We start from the raw sequence: 22,593 nt of genomic DNA, 5'->3' as shown, positions 1-22,593 counted from the left end.
TCGCCATTCGATCCAATTGCAAGCAACATTCCTTCCAGAAGTTGTCAATACCAGAGTGGACAAATTAAGCCGAATATTCCATCCTCACAAATGGTCACTCAACCAACAAGTGGCTCAAGAAATTTTCATCCAGTGGGGAGTTCCAACGATGGACCTCTTCGCTACAGAGGCGAACGCACAAGTTCCTCGTTTCTGCTCAGTATGGCCCAGTCAGAAAAGGACAGCGCAGGACGCCTTTCCAATTCCGTGGACGGAGGACCTAATGTACGCCTTTCCACCCATACCTCTCATTACAAGGACAATACAACACTGCATTGCAGATGCAGCTCAACTAATACTAATAGCTCTGGCTTGGCCCAGCTACCTCTTACAGCTCTCCATCGAGGAGCCAATTCGATTGCCAAATCGACCGGTTCTTCTAGTACAGGAAGTGGGAACCCTTCTCCACTCCACTCATCCCTTCATTTAACATCGTGGAGATTGAGCAGTTCCTCCTGACGGCACGAGGCATCTCCATTGCAGCCCAAGATGTCATATTACATAAGAACATAAGAACATGCCATACTGGGTCAGACCAAGGGTCCATCAAGCCCAGCATCCTGTTTCCAACAATGGCCAATCCAGGCCATAAGAACCTGGCAAGTACCCAAAAACTAAGTCTATTCCATGTTACCATTGCTAGTATTAGAATCTAGGAAGCCATCAACTAGACGGAACTACAGTTTTAAATGGAAGCATTACTCCACCTGGTGCACGTCCAAAGGAATCCAACCATTAGACTGTTCACCAGAATTGCTTCTGGACTATCTCCATACGTTATATACGTCTGGCTTAGCAACATCCTCAATCAGGGTTCACCTTAGCGCCATAGCAGCGTATCATAACTGCATAACAGTCAATTGATTTCCAATCACCCTTTGCTATCTCGATTTCTCAGAGGTCTAATCACACCTTCGACCACCAACCTCTAAGCCACTGGTTCCATGGAACCTGAATGCCGTCTTGGAGCAACTCATGCTATTCCCTTTCAAGCCAATGGACTCAGCCCACATAAAATACCTCACTTGGAAAGTAGTCTTCCTCGTGGCATTGACATCTGCTCAGAGAGTTAGCGAACTACATGCCTTGGTTCATTATGCTCCATATTTGCAATCTTACCATCACAAAGCAGTGCTCAGGACTCATCCTGCCTTTCTCCCGAAAGTAGTGTCGCAGTTCCACTTGAACCAAGCAATAGAACTGCCAACATTCTTCCCAAAACCACATCACAATGATAGGGAACGTTTGTTGCACACAATGGACTGCAAATGAGTATTGGCTTACTATAAGGAACGGACACAATCCGACTCCCGTGCCTCTCAATTATGTCTCGTTCAATCCAAACGCTCCAGGACTACCGGTGACCAAGCAAACGATCTCAAGCTGGATTGCACAATGTATTCAATTCTGCTATGAAAAACAAAAGTTACCTCTAACTTCCCATCCAAATGCTCATCAAGTCAGGGCAGTAGCTGCATCGATAGCACATCTCAGACAGGTACAACCCGTGGACATTTGCAAAGTGGCTACATGGTCCTCTCTACACACTTTCACGTCCCACTACTGCCTAGATCGGCAAACAACTGCCGACGCCAAACTAGGGTGAGCAGTTCTGCAGTCTCTATCAACATAACCATGTCGACTGCCACCATGACTAGATCACGCGGGGACAATAAGTACTTATAACATTGCGTGATCGGGAGCTTGAGACTCCCATGACAGCATGGCTAATTCAGCCCTGCTATCAATGGGAAAAAGCAAGTTTGTTTACCGTAAACAGTGTTTCCGTAGATAGCAGGATGAATTAGCCATGCTGACCCTCCTTCCTCCCTGGTTAGTTGACCTTCTATTCTAGTTCATGTAAGCTTTATTACAGACTAAGGAGATTCTGTTTTCCTGCGCGGGAACTCAGGCACAGCCGCAAAGAGCAAAGCTCTAACTTCTGCTTAGGAAGCTCCGCCTCCCGGGCCCTGAATGACAGTTCCCATGACAGCATGGCTAATTCATCCTGCTATCTACGGAAACACCGTTTACGGTAAGCAAACTTGCTTTTTTCTGTCTCCTAGGAGTCAGGCACTCCTGACGGACCTTTGGAACCTAATAAGAAAGCATACACAGAGCCCAAGCATAATGATGTGGCTTATAGGTTGTCAGAAAACCATGAGACCATGAATAGTGTTGACACATTTCATGTCCAAAAATGCAGATAAAAATCACAGTGCAATAAAACGATATCTTTACTTTTGAAAGAGATTGCAGTGCTACTTTCAGCACTACACACACCAACAGGAATGTGTTCAAGCATTCTTGACTTTATCAGCCTTGTCTTTGGAATAGTATTTGTTTAAAAAAGAAAAAAAGTTTTATAACCATCTGGCAGTATCTTGTGCTAAACACTTTGGCGCACAGTATTGTTGGCATGCCCCTGAAACACCCCTTTGAGAGAGAGCCCATGTGGTTCAGTCCAGGCTGTGATTGAACAGTCTGATGAAAGATCCAGAGTTTTTTCTGAGAGAGCTGGAGAAGCAGCATCTCTCGAGATTTCTCGTAGGTATAAATGTAATACGCTAGTCTCATCATGCTGGTGACCTAGGATCAGGTGCTCCTCTAAAGAAACTCTCTCATTGGAAAACTGTAAGCATGTGAAAGAAGAAGCTACTTGTTTTGAAAAGATCTTTGTGGGGTCGTGAGATTAACCAAAGGAAGAATGCAGATATCCCCAGGGCTGTTCTGCAAGAACCTGATAAATGAAGATTATATTCTCTTTTTGCTGCTATGGGAATCTGTTTTGGTGGCAGAAAGCACTATTGAAGTTTGAATGTTTCTTGGTGGTGTAATTCCAGCAGTGGCATTTGGATTGCAAAGCTTAAATGTGAAGAGAAAGAAGCCTGAAGAAAAGCTCTTTTTAAATATGTTTGTGAAGAATGTAAAGTAGATTGAAGTTACTGGCATTGTGAAAATGTTCTGAAAGCATATGAAGATTTTTGTAAATAAAGCACAGCCAAGTTTAGAAAACACCGGGAGTGTGACTTTCGTTTTTGGGAAATCATACTAGAAATTAGGAGTGGGAAGAAGAAAAAAAAATGTTTTGTTTTCTGAGGGGCAGATATTTTCCCCTGAATTTCATTTCGTTTAATGCTTATTTTAATTTAGTTAACCCCCCCCCCCCCCCCCACAAAACTTAAATGAATAAAATTAAAAAAAACAAAAAAAAAACAAACAATACCCACTACCCATCCCTCCCACCCAAAACAAAAGCCGGGGCCAGCATCATTCCTGGCCCCCATTTACCTAGTCCTGGAGGGGGAACAGGATGATGAGACTTAGGTCCAGGCCTCAGCCTCGGCCACGTGTAGGCCAAGGCATGTCGCCGCAGCCTTGGCCTAGGCCCTAAGCAAGGCCCAGGTTTGAGGCCTGGTCCTGATGCCGGGGCCTCAGCCCAATGATGTTGGGAGCCTGGTCTGGAGAATGGGTCCCAACGCCTGGGCCTTGGCCCAAACCAGACCCAACCCAGAGGCCTTGTCTTGCCGCTTGGGTCCGATCGGAGGCCAGGTCCCGATGCCTAGGCTGAGCCTGGAGGCCCGAGCCTGGTGCCCAGGCCTCGGAGATCTTCTGTATTTGCTGTTGAAATGATACCATCTGATCGGGAGGCACCGGAGTTCAATTAGCTGTTACACCTTCCACTGGGGAGGATATGCCAGAGTTAATTAACTGTGCTTCCCAAGATGATGGTGTCATTTCAACGATGCAGACAGAATAAAGACGACCTCTGAGGCCCAGGCACATGTCTGGGCCTGACCCTGGGCTGAGGCCCTGGTGGCAGGCCTGGATTCAGGCTGAGGCCTAGGCATTAGAACCCGGTTTCTGGGCCTGGGTCGATGCCCAAGTGTTGAGACTGGTCTCCAGACCAGGACCCTGCATCAATCCAAGGTCCAGGCATCAGGACCTGGCCTCTGGACTACCCCCTTGGCATTGGGCCTAGGCTCGAGCCTTGCCCTCCAGGTTGGGCCTGGGTCTGGGCCAAGACCCTGTTGGCAGGCCCTGGCCTCTGGACCAGATCCTGGTATTGGGCCTGGCACCGGATCCCTGATGGAGTAGGTAAGTTGTGACAATTTTTGGGGTCTCAGCTATGACCTCTGCATCATGCTTGGACCTAAGGTGCAGCTCCAGTGTCAAGCCGTGACCTAAGCCTAAGCAAGGCCCATTGTGCTCGGGCCTAGACCCGACAGATCACTTTTTTGTTTTCAAAACGAAACATGAAAAACAATGAAATTTCTCAAATTTTCAAATCATTTCTCTTTGAACACTAAAGGAAATGAAATAGTAAATTTCATCTCATTTCCTATTTCGTTTCTTCCCAATGTCAATCCCTACTAGAAACAGGAAGTAATTGATCTGTGAGGCCTGAACAATTTAACCTGCTTGCCCTCCACTAGCCACTTAAACTTATGATCAGCTCATAGCGAACCTACTCAGCCAGTCTTACTATCTCTGGGGACCAATATTTACATAGAATTTTTTTATAGGTTTATTAATTCTTGATTTAGCTAGGGTTCAAGCTTTTTATATCACCAGTGGGGTTGAGCGGCAAGGTGTTAACCCACCATATTGTACATGTCCTCAGTTTCATCCAAAGGCCATGAAGGGATGATCCTCAGCTCAAGGCTCACACATCAATCTTAGCCAAAAGGCCAAAAAGTAATTTCATAAATATATTTACTTCTTAATTTTCAGCAGAATGCTTAGTCCTGCTTTGGTAATGGACTGGGCTCGATGAAAGAAGTTAACTCCCTAATTATATAAGTTCTCAATCTCAGTAAAATTCAAGAAGGGACTAGTCTAGCTCACAGCTCAAACCCTACAATTAGAACTTAGCCTAAAGGCAGAGAAACGACACTAAATACATAAAACTGCTACACACATCTTAGCCTCAAAATGGAACAACTTCTTTTAAAGTATGTAATAAAAGTTGAAAGCATTGGAGAGCATGAAGGTTCTCAAAGATAGATTGCCAATCTTAGATGCTGCTTATCTGCTGTAACCTCCTTCAATACAATAGGTAAACAACAAAATGAAGAAACGGACCGTGAAAGACTGGTTGAAATTAAAAAAGCAAATAAATTTGACAACACAATAATTATGAGAGATTCCAATTGCTCCAGTATTGATCAGTGTTTCATCAGGACATGCTAGAGAGGTTAAGTTTCTGTCTGCTATAAAGGACTGCTTCATGGACCAGGCCCTAGAACCAATGAGGAAGGCAGATACTTTAGACCTCAGTGGAATGCATGACCTGGGCTGCTAAGCAAAAGTGATTATAATGCAACCAAATTTGATATAATCAGAAGAGAGAAGACAAAGTAAAACTAGTGCATTAGCATATAAAAAGGGAAACAATGACAGAAAGAGAAAATGAAAAGTTTACACGAGGCGTGGATGCGCAGTAGAGCTGCTCTCTACTGCGCATTTGCGGCACGTCGGTCAAGCCTCATTTATCTAGTTAGATTAGGGTTGATGGCAGGTTTCTTCCCCCTAAGGGGATGGGACAAAGGAGGGAGTATAAAAAGGATTCCCATGAGGCAAATTTGCTGGCATCCCTGGTTGAGGGCTCCTAGGAGTCTGTGCAATAGGAGTTTTGAAGGGGGAACAACCTGAGATTTGAATGAAGAAACTGGAAGACAGGAAGGAGCAGCAAGGAGCGGTTTGTCCTGACCTGAGCTGTCAGGAGTGCTTCTGGGGAGAATAAGGATTCCTCTATAGGAAGATAGAAAGTCCTGGATCACTCCCATCTATGAGAGGAAAGAAGGAGATTGGACTTTGTCCACTTGGGCAGATGTGAGTACTTTGAGAAATTTCTCGATTGAAAACACTTACATTGTGTAAGAAAGTAATTTTTTTTTAAAGATCTCTAAAGAACCAATTGTGTTGCTTTTCTCTCTGATGCAATTTTGTATCTGCTGAAATTTTTCCTATTTTTTTTTTAAGTAAACTTTTTCTTTGTTTGGAACACAGCTTTGACTGGACTGTGTTTTTGTTGGAGATAACCTCCCTTCAGTGGCCTTGCAGCTGTGTCCTGCCTCCATGCCACAGCAGCTAGCATCCTTATCTCCAGCCTGCACCCAGCTCTCCAGGGCTGGAAGGTGAATCCTGGGGAAGGGGTGGGCCAGAGTGTGGGTGAAACGGGTAAATAAGAGAATTATTTACCATTTCAAATAGTAAAACAAGGGGGACACTCCATGTAACTAACAAGCAGCAGATTTAAAATAAATCATAGAAAGTGCTATTTTACTGAGCGCACAATTAAATTGTAGAATCTGTTGTCAAGAGGACATGTTCAAGAAGACTAGCAGAGCGGGGTTTAATAGAGGTTTGGACAAGTTGCTGGAGGAAGTGTCCATAACACTTTTTTAGCCAGGCAGACTAAAGAAAGCTATTGTTATCCCAGGGAGCAAGTAACAGGAAATAGGTCTACTTTATGGAATCTACCGAATACTTGTAACCCAGACTGGCCCTTGCTGGAGACAGGATGTTGGACTTGATGGACCTTAATCTGACCCAGCATGGTATTTCTTATGTTCGTTTATATGAACATTATACAGAGGCAGTGGGCTAGGGCGGCCATCCAAAATGAGGTGCCGTTCTCTCAGCTCCTCCCCCACCACTGTGTAACCACCACAGGGGCTGATAGTGCAGGATAGCGGTAAGAACGGTGGTGAATCCATCATCACTCACCTCTGAAGAGCTTTCTCTTCTGCCTACCTTATGGTTTGTTTTTATCTAATCACGCCTGTCGTTACAGCAGACAGATCCCTGGCTCAGATGTACCTGAGCCAGGGATGTGTAATTTAGGATATTCTGCTATGTCTGGAGCTCAGCCCTTCTCCGAAGAGTGATGCTCAGGCAAGGAGGTCTCTTATTTGGGCATTTTCAGTTGGGATGGGAAGAGCTGTGATAGGGATGTGGCGCTGCGGGTATACCACATGGCACATGCTGGGTTGAGTTGTGCCTGTTTGTGGGCAACCTTGCTTCACAGCAGGAGCCTTGATAGCAGTGGAGATCATGTGGCCTTGTTGTTCCATGGCAGGCTACTTCAGTGCAGTTCCTAGATGCCCTAGCTGGTCCCAAGGCAGACACATAATCTAGAATATTTTTTTTTAGAGATTTAGCTCATGCCTTTTCATTGGTAGTTCAAGACAAATTACATTTAGATACAGTATGCTTATATTTGTCTTTGATATCCCACTTTTAAAACAATTTTAATGAAGCAGTTTACACTACTAAAAACAGCCAACAATATATATATACACATACATACACACACACATAATATAAATATACATATAAAACATAAGCATAGTACCGTACAGATGTCATTGTTATATGTCTTAACAGCATAAAATATATGTAAAAAATTAATTAACTTCAATGTATATACCAAGAACAATGATGTTAAAAAAAACAATGCAGAGAGCATTACTCATTAAAAACCTGATTAAAAAGTAATGTTTTCACTACTTTTCTAAATTTTGTGTAGTTTCCTTCGATGTGAATCTCCATGAAAAAGAACTCCACAGTTTGAGACCCTAATAGCTAAAAAAAGAGTCTCTGGTATGCTCTAATCTAATCATAATAAGATAATGAATAGTAAACAACTGATACTGGGATGACTTTAATATTCTTACTATTTCACAGAGTGTTAAAATATTAGATGAATAAATTGGGCAACCAATATAGAAGATTTTAAACATTAAGGATAATAATTTAATTCAGGCTTGTGCAATCTACGGCCGGAGGGGCCAGAATGTGGCCTGCCAAACTATTATATTCGACAGCTCACGAGAGGGCCTTGCAAGCCACCTCACTCACACTCAGCATGGCTGGACCCATCCTGTGGTCGGCATATAGCCTTCTGCTCTGAAAGCCTCCCAGCGCAGCCCGAGATGATGCCAGACACCGCTCCTGCTGCCGTGCCTTAGGCATGCGTGCAAATACACACATTGCATAGATCCCATGGCGGGAAACACTGAGCAGAGCCCTCCTATGATGTCAGGCTGAACGGCCTGCTTAAGCAAGAGCTTTGCAGTACTACCTTGCCTCAGCAACGGGTCTTCTACCTTACCAGTGTGTGTTGCCTTTGAGTTCCTGGTTCCTTTGTCCTGTATTCCTGATTTTTGTCCTGCCTTGCCTCATATTACCCATCTTGTCTAATATCTCTGTGTGTCCTCATCCACCCTTAGCCTGACTTCCAAAATTGCCTCTTGCCTGGTCCTGACCACCATTATCTGATGCCTGCCCCAACCATGGCCTATCTCAGACTCCATTAGCCTGCTGCCTGCCCTGACCTTGACATGCCATTGGACTCTTGCTCTAGCCACCACCCTAGGGACCTGCTTAAGACCTGCCGGCTCAACCTGAGGGGAAGGCAGCTGGTATAGGTGAAGCTCCAGTCTATTCTACTATAGCAGTGGTTCCCAACCCTGTCCTGGGGAACCCCCAGCCAGTCGGGTTTTCAGGATATCCACAATGAATATGCAAAATGTTCTCTCATGCATATTCATTGTGGATATCCTGAAAACCCGACTGGCTGGGGGTCCCCAGGACAGGGTTGGGAACCACTGCACTATAGGGTGCATTTGCCAGCTGCTGTCATAAGCCTCGGAGGTTCACCTACGGGGTTGCATCAACTATGCTGCAGCACAAAGGGCTCACAGCCATACCACCCTTCACACAAATGTTTCCATGAGGCCTGCCAGTGGTTGAAGAGGAATGAGGAAAATGCCAGCTGTCAGCATGAGAAAGCATTTTTTAAAAACTTGCAGGCTGACACTGCTAATCTTGCAATGCACAAGATTAGTAGAGTCAACCTGCAAGTTTCCATGGGCAAGTGAGGAGCTTCTAGGAGTGATCAACTGCAACAAGGACAACCTCATCTGCCCAAAGGCAAGACAAAGATCATGCTAATCAGAGCACGGGCCCCTCCTCCTCTTGAGGTAGGAGGAAGAGTAAGCCAACTGGGGCAAGAGCCTTCCTCCCCCTAAGGCAGGGGGAAGAGCTGAGCAATCGTAGCAAGAATACCACCCCACCTTTAAGGTAAGAAGAAATGGCAATTGCAGCAAGGACCTCCCCTCCCCCCCAAGGCGGGAGGAAGCCAGGCAAATTGTGGCAAGGATCCTATTTTCCCTCAAGGCAGAAAAAAGTGAGCATGATCATGGAAAGCCCCCCTCCCAGCCTCTAGAGCACAGGTGGCAAACTCCAGTCCCCGAGGGCCACAAACTGGCCAGGTTGTCAGGATATCCACAATGAATATGCATGAGATAGATCTGCATGCTCTGCCTCCAATGTATGCAAAACTCTCTCATGCATATTCATTGTGGTTATCCTGAAAACCTGGCCTGTTTGTGGCCCTCACCACCCCTGCTCTAGAGGCAGGAGGAAAAGCAGCAATCACAGGGCCGGAATTAAGATGATGGCACCCATAGGCAAAAGACTTAAGGGCTTCCCTTCTTCTCCTTCTCTCAGAAAGCAGCTGGAGGGGAGTCCCAGGTTTTGAGCACCTTCATAATTTGCCCCACCAAGGCACGTGCCTATTTTGCCTATGCTAAATCTGAACCTGAGCATTTGTGGCAAGGTGCTTCCTCCTCACCCACAGAGTTAGGAGTCTCCTCCTCTTCAAAAGAAGGAGGAAGTGTGGACCGGTGGCAGCAAGGCCACCCATCCCCTGGAGGCAGGAGGGTCACAACTCTTAAGACCTCTTTGTTGGGGCCCAAGCCAGAAAAGCAGGGAGAAGCCAAGTGTGGATCTGTGAAGGCAGCACTTTGTTTGACCAGGCCAGGGGAGGATTCACTGGCTGGCAGCTGGCCTGATTGAGAACGTTGCTGGGGAAAGTGGGTAAGATGGGAGGGTCCCTTTTCCTTTTTATGTATGCCTTCCACTGCTTGGGGGAAGATAGCACATTGGTGACCACTGAGCATTTAGGAAACTACGAGGATTAGGCACAAGGGTACTGAGGTGTAGGGTGGGCATTCTTGCTCCTGTACTTGTCCCTGCTCCTCCTCTCTCCTCTTTCCCTTCCTCTACCATCCTTCCTCCCTTCAATCCCCTCTTGCCTACCTCCTCCTTGCCCCCCTAATCCCACCCTCTCTCCTTTCTACCCCCTCCTTTTCTCCTAACTCTCCAGAGTTGAAAAAATCCTGGAAGCCAGGTCACCTGGGTACCTAAAATTCTGCACCAAGGGCCTAAAATTCAGAAAAGTAAAAAAAATAATAAAGGAAAAGAGAAAGAAAAATATATTATAAAAAAAAAAAAAAAGACTAAAGGAAAAAAGCCCAACTAAGTAACAAAAAATAGTGAAAAAGGGAGAAAACATTAAGGAAGAAATTTCCCTGGCTCCTAAAAGTCTGACTGATGCTTAGGCTCTCTTAATATATTTCCGCCCTAACCCCCTCTTTCTATTTTCCCCCTTCTCCTTTCCCCACCCCCAGAGAATTGTTAAAATGGAAAAAAACTAATTACTGCTAGGAACAGTAATTAAAATTACAGGGTACAGAAAGGTTAATAGCAAGGACAATTCTCAGGTTTTGGTGCTGGTTCATATTGTCCCTGGTCAGATTTTTTTTCTGGCCTGGTGGCAGGATGCAACATACTTTACTCAGGATTATATCATGTTTTTCCTGCTCTTTCATACATGAGAAGTCTGATTTTCTTGGTTAGTTTTGAGAAGTATGCATTTCTGGTATGTTTTTGTACTTTGCACAGTTCAAGAGGAAATGCATTTTTGTTTCTGTATTTCTGATATTACATTACGTGCAGAATTGGATTTCCATATCAGTTTTTGTCTGCATATTTCTATTTCTGGTCACTTATGCTTTTGGTGAGGGTTTGTCTGTATGATATGGATGTTTGATCATAGCGAGGGATTCAGTTAGGTGAAGGTTCTGTGTATGGATCTGTAGCAATCCAGCTTGCTCTATCATTATATTCTATGCTTCTCCTACTAGGTGTTGTATTTGTGTTCTGCAGCAGGAGGTAATACAGGGTTAATGTCATTTGAGTTATGTGTTAGTGCTGTTGTGGTATGGCAGGTTTGCTATCTATCCCCTAGAATCTTAAAAAAAAAGAAGTTAATAACGCATTGATAAGAAAAAGGGGTGTGTTTATGGAATTGTTAAAGTTACCACACCATGTGGTAACTTACCACTTCACATAGGTATTATCGCATGGTGCGGTAAACTTAGTCCCTATTTTTCATATCCTACGCTGAGAGAGAGAGACTGAGAGACTAACTGACTATCTACAAGGGCCTCCTAGTAGGGAAGTATTATACCTCTATAGGAGGTCCATCTAATAGGTCAAGATGAGGTGTTAGTAGTGGTCGAGGAGGCCAGTTTCGCATGTAGAGTGAGACGAACAACAGCACAGTACAGCTTAGTGAAGATTTGAAGTCATTTGGAGTGAGGAAAGTCTCACAAAGATGGAATTTCTGCTATGCTCTCTCAGCCTAGCAGGGTACCATCAAGCTGATGATATAAGGTAGCTGCTTTTATGAACCCTAAAAATACCAGTGTATTTCTGATTTTAATCACTGTCTTTATCCTCAAGCCCTGAACTGCCAAAATGCAATTCCAAAAATTTATCGTGAATTGCGTTATGGCGATTTCAGGCATATCACCCAGCTTAACGCCAGGAAAAAAGGTGTAGTTATTTCCGGAGTTAAAACCGTGCGATATTGCCCCGATCCTGCCCCCACCCCCAAAATTTACATTCGCGCCATGCGTTACAATGCATTAACGCATGCGAAAAGGATGATTGCCTGCACTAACACCATAACACATTTGGATGAAAGATAGGGTACGTGCTTAAGTGGCTTTTTTTGCAGGGTTTTACTGTGTGCCTGATAATACAGGGGTGTTTATTGTTCCCAGGGCACCAGCTTTTTGAGCCAGAGCAGCTGGTGTTATTTTTGAATATTCATCAACAAGCTCTCCTGGAGTGATGTTTATTTTCTATCTGGCTTTTCACCTACAATAGATGTGCTTTTTTTGGATTCTGGGTTATTCTATATGTGGTGGGCTTTCTATTTATAATTGTATTCTTTGACTTACAATTATACAACTGTTGATGTTAATTGCTCTTTTTTCATTGTCTTTATTTGCAAGATTTAATTCCTAATAAAAAAATAATTTGAAAACAGTCCAACAGGCCGATGCAATAATCGGCGAATAGAAAGCAGGTGCTTAATGCTGAAAGCCCGCTTTCCTAATGCGTACCCACCTCCTCTCCTGGGCACCCAATCTCATATTTAAATTGTCTGCCATGCTAAAAAGGACGCACTAGGGAATATTGTGCTTCCCTAGCACATCCTGGACATTGGATGCGTAGGAGACATGGCTGGACGCCCAGCGGCTGATCGGTCCTAAGCTCCCTCCCCCCAAGGTCTGGCCCAATGGGCCAAGCGGTCTTCGTCAGATCTGGGGGTCCAGTAGCTGAATTTGAAAATCGGAGATCCTTAGGAGAAAACCACCCAAGCCGGACTGTAAATCTCGTCCCTCCCGGCAAGAAAACCCTACCGGAGACCCTCCTCTGGCAGAGCTGTTTCCAATTGGTCCTTTTCACTGACATTTCTCAGTGAAAGGGACCAATCACCTTTCATGTGACAGTGAACAGACCAATCGGCAATAAATGAAGGAGTGAATAAATTAATATTAAGCATTTAACAGTCCATTCGCTGTCACAGGACAGCCTTCTGAAAGGTGATTGGTTCTTTTCACTGATATTTGTCAGTGAAAGGACCATCGGGGAACAGCCCTGCCGGAAGAGGCTATCCGGCAGGGGTTTCTGGTCGGGAGGGACGAGATTTGCAGTCTGACAAAGGCGGTTTTCAAGGATCTTGGATTCCAAATTCACATACTGGATACCCGGGTCTGACCCGGACCGGCCCACAAAGCCAGACCTTGGAGGTGGTCAGACCATTTAAAAAATATATATACTTTTTTTTACCTTACTCCTTTTTGTTACGCCAACTTAATATTGCCATGATATTAAATCAGAGGACGTACAGAAAAGCAGTATTTTCTGCTTTTCTGAACACTTGTTGGGCTTCCTCCAAAATTAATGACTATTTGGGCAGGCGTTAATTTTGGAGAGTAAAAATGTGCGCATCGGGCTCACTTTTTTTTTTTGTATCGGGGGAATAGCGCTCATTAACATGAATTTATATATAATGAGCGCTATTAGCTAAGTGCGTGATAGTACGTCCAAACCGTGTGTCCAAACTCCTGTTTTGCGTTGGGGGTTATGGACTCGGGTCGAGCCGTGCACTGCAGCCAGCACACAGTACTGCATCAGCCTGTAAGAAAGGTGTGTGCAAACAGGGGGCATACTGAAACACCAGTGATGTAGTACTGCTGTGGAGCTGAACTAAAAGTTTAGTTTTTAAATATGTCAACTAAACAGAAGAACCTGCTCTATGTATGGGTGTGGTGTGTTTGTCTGGGTGTTTGCTCGGTGTGATCTGCCTGTGGATATGATGTAATCTTTTTACCTGATGTGGTCTCTCTCTATTTGGTGTGTTGTGTGTATGTGTGAGTGTCTGCTCCTTTCAGCAACTTGAAGAGAGCCAAAACTGGGCCTTTGAGCTGCGGCAATTGATTCAAGAGCTGATTGGCTGGCAAGGAGGGCAGGAATCCAGAATGGAAGGGATCCATGGTTTGAAAAATGTGCTCACCCCTCTATTAGATATCTCATTGTAACAGTGTTCAAGATAATAATAAAAAAGTAAGATAAATTAGTCTTGCTTTGAAGCTTATTCATAAAATTGCACATTTTTGGGTGGTATTAATATCTTTACAAAACTGCTCACTGGCCCTTCTGGTTCAATAACTGGAAGCTAATGAAGATCTTTCAGAAGTGGCATAACATGATCACATTTTCAAGAGTTTAAAAACAATTTGGCAGCAGTATTCTGAAATAGCTGAATTCTTCTCAAAGCAGTCATCAAAAGTCCTATATACAAGAAGGGTCATTACTGAAGAATGTACAAAAGATTGTAAATCTGATCTGCCGAATACAACAAAGATTTAAAAATGCTGACTGAATCAAGGATGATATTTGCTGGGACAAAGATAATTCTGAATCTAACTTTATTTCTTCCCAATGCAGAAATATTCAGGCCGATACAATACTGTGCGCTGGCCATGGCACACGGCTTAACACACAATTAGACGCATGTTTTGGTCCCTAATCCCTGATGCAAAACAGAGGTTAGTGCATCCAATAGCTAATAACGCTCATCACAAGTAAATTCATGTTGATGAAGCTATTAGCTATTTCCCCCCAATGCAAAAAAGAAAAATGTGCACCCAACATGCAAATTTTTACACTCAAATATTAAGCAAGCCCAGAGCAAGTGTTAAGTTCTGAGGAGCCCAAAAAGTTGACAAAAAAAGCAAAAAGCAAAAAAAAAAAAAAAAAAGACTGCTTTTCTGTACTTCCTCCAACTTAATACCGTGGCGATATTATCTTAAAATTGAACGTCCGTTTTCCTAACCCGCTATTGGGCACCCGCAGTCGAGGAGGCACTAGGGGCGCACAATTTCCCCTAGTGACTCCTTTTTACTGCAGTAGTCCATTTGCATATTGTATCGGGGACCCGAAAGAGGTCGATCAGTGCGCGTTAGGAGAGCGGGCGCCAATATTGCATCGGTCTGTTTGTGTTTCAGTGGTTTGTCAACTCCAGACATCAGGGGAACCAAACTAATGGGGTTGTTCCTTCTTCTTGTAATCCATATGGCCTGATTTGCTAGGATTGACTTTAAGCTCATGTGACGTTAACCAATTAGCAATTGGATAAAGACAGTGATTAAAATAAGAAATACTGTTGGTGTTTTTAGGATTCATAAAAGCAGTTATTTATATATGCTGATGATATAAGGTAACAGTTGAACCCTAAACTTTGGCTCTGATGTACTCCACTAACAAAACATTTAGTTTCAGATAACATGTTGCTCCAGCTGATTTGAAAGAAATATTTGAACCATGCTAAAAAAAAGAAAACTGTGCTGTCTATACCTAATTCAGCCACTCTTGCCATGAGAAGTGAATAATCACTGGTACTGAAAGCAGCTATCATATCTATAAAAAAGACAGAGTTTACTTTTCTTATATAGTCTTCTTTCCACGCCTAGTTAATTAGCTTCAATTACTTCTTCTACCATTACATAGTAGCTCTTTACAGCTCAGATAATAAAAACGCAAACTGTCTTCCTATTATTCTTTACTTGCTAACACGAATACTTTCAGTCTTCACTTCAAATACCTAATAAAAATCCTTGCTAGGGCCTAACGTTTATCTTACCTTACTTAGCTGATTTAAGGAATAAGTGATAAATTAAAAAAATGTCTTTCAATCAATGCAACAATTGTGGAGCGTATGTTGAAGACCTATCATTTGGAGAATCAAAGGTTGTCCCTTTTGCCTTCAGCTGTCTGCAATTAAAATAGAGCTCATTCATCTAAGGGAGGAATTGTCTAGGTTTCAATTAACTCCTCTTCATTGAACCATTCAGTATCTCACACAGAGATTGCAGAACCTCCCCCCCCCCCCCCCCCCAAAAAAAAAAATGGTTTACAGTGGGCTCCGGTAGAACAAGACATGTGACAAACAGACACCCACCTTCCCCACCTTAACAGCATCCTGTGCATCAACCCCCATTCCCACAGAGATGTCAGACATCCAGGATTCAAAAACCCAGGAACAATTGGATAACAGTGGGCTCGGACAGAATAAGGCCTGTGATGAAGAGATACCCACTCTCCCCACTGTTAGCCCTACTTAATGCTTTTTCTGCACTGAAGAATGAAGAAACCTCAGCAATAGATATGGAAGTGATTTCTAAAAGTGAAGTCACCCAATGCACCCAGAAGCCCCGCAACAAAATCAAATGTCATAAAAGAAAACTGCTTCTGCTAGGAGACTCGATCATTAGAGGAACCAAATTGGGGGCACTTTTTGATGGTGACACAACAGTTAAATGCCTTCCAGGATCCTCAGCTGGTATAAATGCAAACCAGATAGTCCAAGTCAGTGAAGATTAAAGTAGGAACTTTGATATCAGTGTTATCATCCATCTGGGGACTAATGATCTCAATAGAAATGGTATCCATGATGTACAAAAAGATTTCCAAAATCTAGGCAAGATAATAACACATACTGCAAAGACTATTGCCTTTTTGGAAGTATTACCTGTTCATGGAAAGGGAAATGAGAAGCTGTGCCATATAAATAATTTCAATTCCTGGCTCAAAACCTGGTGTACAGAAAAAGGTTTTGGATACATTGGAGGCTGGGGTCATGTATGAAGCAGTAAAAGGCTACATAGTAAGGCTGGCCTACATTTGTCTGTAGCAGGAAGGGGGATGCTAAGTGAGAAATTCAGAGCATATATTATCAGACATTTAAACTAAAGAATGGGGGTGGCAGGAGATGGCCAATAAAATGTACATGTCACCTCCAAGCAATACAGGATGTGGGAGGAGAAAATAACAAAACCAATCAGCAGAAAAAAGCAGAAAAGATGCATACGAAGTACAACAAATCAAGGGAAAAAAATTGGAAAGCTATGACTACAAATGCTTGTAGTTTGGGCAATAATGGTGGAGGCGGACTTGGACATTGTTGCTGTCACAGAGACATGGTTCATGGATTCTCATGACTGGAATATGGCCATACTGGGCTATAACTTATTAAGGAAGGACAGAGAGGACAGAAATGGGGGAGGAGTTGTTCTTTATGTCAAGAACAATATCCCAGCAACTGTACTGCCAGAAAAGTAGGATAGAGAAAAAGCATTATGGGCCATCCTAAAAAAAGATGATGGCTCATCCATTTTTACTGGTGTGGTTTACAGGCCTCCGACTCAAATGGAAGAAATGGACAGAGATCTGGTCGAAGACATCCAAAAGGTGGGAAAGAAAGGAGAAGTGCTGATTGTTGGAGACTTTAATATGCCGGACGTAGACTGGAGAATCCCTTCTGCGGAATCTACCAGAAGTAGAGAGATCGTGGATGTATTGCAAGGGGGTCTCTTCAAAACAAATGGTAATGGAACCCACGAGGGAGGGTGTTATACTCGCCCTAGTGCTCACTAACGGGGAGAGTGTCTCTAATATCCAGGTGGGTGCCCACCTCAGCATCAGTGATCAAAGGGCATGAATTGACATCGCAAATAAGACACGGAGAAGTCACACAAAGACCCAAATTTTGCATTTCAAAAATACAAACTTTGTCGAAATGGGGATGTACCTGGAGGTAGAACTAGAAGACTGGGAGAAAATGGGAGAGGTGGAACAACAGTGAGCCAAACTAAAAGAAGCAATTACAAAGGCAACAAATCTATATGTGAGAAAAGTAAACAAAAGTAAGCGAAATAAGAAACCAATCTGGTTTTCAAAGGAGGTGGCTGACATAATAAAAGCAAAAAAAGCAGCATTCAAGAATAATTATAAAGGATCCCAAAAAGGAGAATACAGGGAAGAATATCTGGTAGAACTTAGGGAGATGAAAAAAGTATTCAAGAAAGCAAAAAGTCTGGCAGAAGAAAGGATTGGTAAAGAGAGTTGACAAAACATTCTTCAGATACATCAGAGAAAGGTCCAAAGTGATACAGTGAAATTGAAAAGTGACCAGGATCAATATGTGGAGAGACGAAGAAATAGCGGAAATATTAAACAAATACTTCAGTTCGGTGTTCACTAAAGAAGACCCTGGAGAAGGACCATCGCTAGTTAACAAGACTGTGTAAGGGGGTTGAGTAAACGAAACTCCATTTACAGAAGAGATGTATGAGAAGAGCTAGGAAAGATGAAAATGGACAAAGCCACGGGGCCTGATGAGGTTCATCCCAGGATACTGAGGAAGCTCAGAGATGTGCTGGCGGGTTAGCTGTCTGACCTGTTCAATAGATCCTTGGAAACGGGAGTGGTGCCGAGAGACTGGAGAAGAGCGATGGTGGTCCCGCTTCACAAGAGTGGGAGCACAGAAGAGGCTGGAAACTACAGGCTAGTTAGCCTCACCTCGGTGGTGGGAAAATTAACGGAGACTCTGCTGAAGGAAAGGTTAGTGAACTATCTACAATCCAGTGGGTTGCTCGATCAGAGACAGCATGGATTCACAAGGGAAAGGTCCTGTCAGACGAATCAGATTTTTTTGATTGGGCGACTAGAAAATTGGATCAGGGAAGAGCGCTCAATGTGATTTACTTGGATTTTAGTAAAGCTTTTGATACAGTCCCACATAGAAGACTCATGAATAAAATGAGAAGCTTTGGAGTGAGTGCCAAGGTGGTGGTGAGATTACAAACTGATCTCACCACCACCTTGGCACTCACTCCAAAGCTTCTCATTTTATTCATGAGTCTTCTATGTGGGACTGTATCAAAAGAAGAGACCCCCTTGCAATACATCCACGATCTCTCTACTTCTGGTAGATTCCGCAGACGGGATTCTCCAGTCTACGTCCGGCATATTAAAGTCTCCAACAATCAGCACTTCTCCTTTCTTTCCCACCTTTTGGATGTCTTCGACCAGATCTCTGGATAGAAGACAGCATGTGATGGTAAATAGAACCTGCTCGGAAGAGAAAAACTGTGTTAAGTGGAGTGCCACAGGCATTGGTGTTGGGACTGGTTCTGTTCAATATCTTTGTGAGCAACAATGCGGAAGGGATAGAAGGTAAAGTTTGACTATTTGCGGATGATACTAAGATATGCAACAGAGTGGACATGCTGGAAGGAGTAGAGAGAATGAGACATGATTTAAGAAAGCTTGAACGGTGGGCGAAGATATGGCAGCTGGGATTCAATGTCAAGAAGTGCAGAGTCATTCATCTGGGGTTGGAAATCCAAAACAGCTGTATGTGATGGGAGGTGAAGGACTGTTGTGCACGGAACAAGAGAGATACCTTGGCTGATAGAGTCTAGCGATCTGAAGATGGCGAATCAATGTGACAAGGCAATAGCAAAAGCCAGAAGAATGCTGGGCTGCATTGAGAAAGGAATAACCAGTAAGAAAAAGGAGGTGATAATCTCCTTGTACAGGTCCTTGGTGAGGCCTCACCTGGAGTACTGTGTTCAGTTCTGGAGGTCGTATCTCAAAAGGGACAGAGACAGGATGGGGGCGGTCCAGAGAAGGGCGACCAAAATACTGGTGGGTCTCCATCTAATGACTTATGTGGAGAGGTTGAAGATCCTAAATATGTATACCCTGGAGGAAAGGTGTAGGAGAGCTATGATACAAACCTTCAGATACCTGAAAGGTTTGAATGATGCACAATCAATGACAAACCTTTTCCGTTGGAAAGAAATCAGTAGAACTAGGGGCCACGAAATGAAACTACAGAAAGGTCGACTCAGAACCAAAGTCATGAAATATTTCTTCACAGAAAGGGTAGTGGATGCTTGGAATGCCCTTCCAGAGGAGGTGGTGAAGACAAAAACAGTAAAAGATTTCAAAGGGGCATGGGATAAACACTGATTACCTTAAGGCTAGAGGATGGGAATGAAGAAAAGAGTGCATGGGGGTAACTTGCTGGTGTGGCGGTTACTACTCTTAACCAATAAGCCTTTATGCTGTTGATGCAACTCCATCATTGCTCTCTGCTTCAATGGCAGTGGGAAAAGGGGAATTAGATTCAGACAGCAACCAACAAGGACACTGAATTGCACAGTCTGGGGAAACAAATAAGCATGGGAGTAACTTGCTGATACGGCGGTTATTATCCTTAACCAATAAGCCTTAATGCTGATGACCCATAAGAACATGCCATACTGGGTCAGACCAAGGGTCCATCAAGCTCAGCAACCTGTTTCCAACAGTGGCCAATCCAGGGGAAAAGTACCTGGCAAGTACCAAAAACTAAATGCAACTCCAACATTGCCCTCTGCTTCAATGTCAAGAGGTAATGGGGAATTGGACTCAAACAGCAACCAACAAGGGCTCTGACTGACAGTTTGGGGAACTGATAATTATAAAGGTGGCTTGTATGGCCAGCAGTTGCTGCCATAGACTTGATGGGCAGACTGGATCGAACATTTGGTCCTTTTCTCCCACCATGTCTATGTTTCGATTTCATTTAGTATGGCATTTTCAGTACTTTGGCCCTGCCTAAAACTTGATTGCCTGGGATGTAATACAATAGCAGTATCCAAAACCTTTTGTAATTGATCAGTCACAACTTCCTCAACTGCTTTTACACAAAAAATAGTTGTCAGTTTCTCCCAGATCAAGAGATTCTTTTTTCAAAAGTGGTCGAATTCTGGCATGTTATAAATTAAGTGGCAGAAAAGCAGAAGTCAGATTGATATTGATCAGAATCAGAGATTCCATAAAGTCCAGCTTAATTTTTTTTACAAGATTCTCAGGCATAGGTCTAGGCTTTAGAAGAAAGCAAAAGACTAATCCTTTTCTGCACCGTGAAAGAGAGATATGGTATTAAATGCAATCTATTTACTAGGATAGGCCAAATTCTGTTCAGAAACCTTAACATCTTCTAAAGCCATCTGTATTTTCCTATCTGACTGAGTTTAGGAGAAACTTTCTCCGATAATAGGTCCTTTAGTGATGATACAGGCTGCAAACTGATCTGCTGTTAAAGATACATTTTCAATAAGGCGCGACATGGGTCTTGTTGGAAAACTGAGTAATTATTTGGAAAAGCTTCTTTGGATCATTTTATGCTTGTACCATTATTTCTTAGCTTAATAGCAACATGATAGATATCCATGGCATTTTTATGCAGAGACTTATTTTAATGTTTACACCAGTCTTTCATGGTGGTGCATTTGCTGTTTCAATACTCTCAGACTAGTATGGTACTATGGTTGGCTAGATTTAGAAGTTTTTAAGATTCTCTTTAAAGGCACAGTCTTAAGACTCATCTTCCATATATGGTGGGTATTTCTCAGTCCTGAGGGCTCATAATCAAAGTTTGTACCTGAGGCAATGGAAGTTGACGTGACTTGCCCAAGGTCACAAGGATCAGCAGCAGGATTTGAATCCACGCTTCCCTGGTTCTCAGCCTGCTGCTCTAACCATTAGGCTGGGGCTATTTGTTTGAATACTGTTTTTCTAACCAAAATTGCAGCCTATTTTATTCCACTTGATTTTCCAATCGCAGGTTTCAGAGGTTCTGAAACTGGTCCTTGACACCTCCCCCGGTCATTCAGATTTTCAAAAAAATTCCTAATGAATATGTATACGGTATATTTACAAACAATGGAGGCAGTACATGCCTATATATTTCAGGGATGTTCTTTAGAGCAGGAGTAGGCAACTGCAGTCCTGGACTGCTGCAGACAAGTCTGGTGTTCAGGATATTCACAAATTCCAAATTTATCTCATGCATATTCATTATGGATATCCTGAAAACCATACCTGTTTGCAGCATTCGAAGACTGAGTTGCCTACTCCTGTCTCAGAGATACCCTGAAAACCTGAGGACCAGTGGCGTCATTGGCCTAATGCACAAATGGAAAAATAGGATTAGCAGTTTTTTTTAAAAAGCATTAGCAATGCATACAGTCTGCTCTTGCAATAAAACTGCATCCCTCTTATAAATGCTTTCCTAGCGTTTTACAATCAGTAGCCAGTTGAAAGAAAAATACAAAGTTTTGTTTTAGCTTGTTTATGGAGTTGAGCTAGGTAGGGTCTGTAAGAGCTATGGTGGGAAATACTGGAGGCATCAGTTGCAGCCTCTGCGGATAACGCAGGATAAATCGTGTGTGTAGGGGACGGGGGGCTGCGAACACAGAGGTAACCGGGCTGATAGGAAGCGGGGCATTGCAACAATAAAATGGCTCCAACGTGAAATGCGGCCAAAACACTTCTGGGCTGGGCAGAAAAGCCCCCCCCAAGGAAAACAATAGAGAGATTATAAAAGACCTTATTCATGCGGCTCGAGCTGAAAAGTCTCAAGCCGGGCGAAATCGACTAGGCTAGGGGAACGCCAGAGACTCTAAGCTGTGAGGAGAGAGAGAGAGTAACAGCAGTACACTGGCACCTCAGGCACGAGTGGGAAAGGCCACGGGACCTGACCCACTCCCCTATTCCAAGGCAAAGCTTTCTGATGCATTCTGGTGTTATTTCTAGAGAGAAGTGCACCACATGAACCCCCACCATCTCCACGCCCACTGGCAAGCAGCCCGGGCTGATTCTTGCCATGCTCCCTCCAACCTTATCAAGGGTCGCAGGCAGCTCAAGTGCCATGCTGTACCCTGCCCAGCCCAGCCCACAGACACTTACCAACCGCGCCTGCTGCTGGCAGCGTCGAGGTCACAGGACGAAGAAACGTCAAGAGATTGGTGGGTGAGGAGCGAAGCGAGAGACAAACTGAGAGGGTAGGGACATATGCATCACTGGCTCAGGCTACATCGGGTCATCCAATCAGAAGCGGCACTGAGAGAGCGTGAGGCGGGGAGAAGGCGGTGCCAGTAACAAGAGGGGTGGCATTGATTTAATTACATCATGACTGGGCGGGCACGGCTGCTATGAGTTGGGTCCCGA

General features: G+C 43.7%; 1 protein-coding gene across 1 annotated transcript in view; it reads right to left on the bottom strand.

Annotated features, from left to right (window-relative positions):
• LOC115095729 (lysosomal acid lipase/cholesteryl ester hydrolase-like) overlaps positions 1 to 22,593 on the bottom strand; it is a 116,512-nt gene extending 93,919 nt beyond the window's left edge. Inside the window, exon 1 of the mRNA XM_029609821.1 lies at positions 22,333 to 22,593. The gene's annotated coding sequence lies outside the window, so the exon portion shown is untranslated. The remainder of the gene's footprint in view (positions 1 to 22,332) is intronic.

Source organism: Rhinatrema bivittatum, chromosome 7, assembly GCF_901001135.1.
Source record: "Rhinatrema bivittatum chromosome 7, aRhiBiv1.1, whole genome shotgun sequence".
In the NCBI taxonomy this organism is placed as follows: domain Eukaryota; kingdom Metazoa; phylum Chordata; class Amphibia; order Gymnophiona; family Rhinatrematidae; genus Rhinatrema; species Rhinatrema bivittatum.
This window is presented reverse-complemented; position numbering and strand designations above follow the sequence as displayed.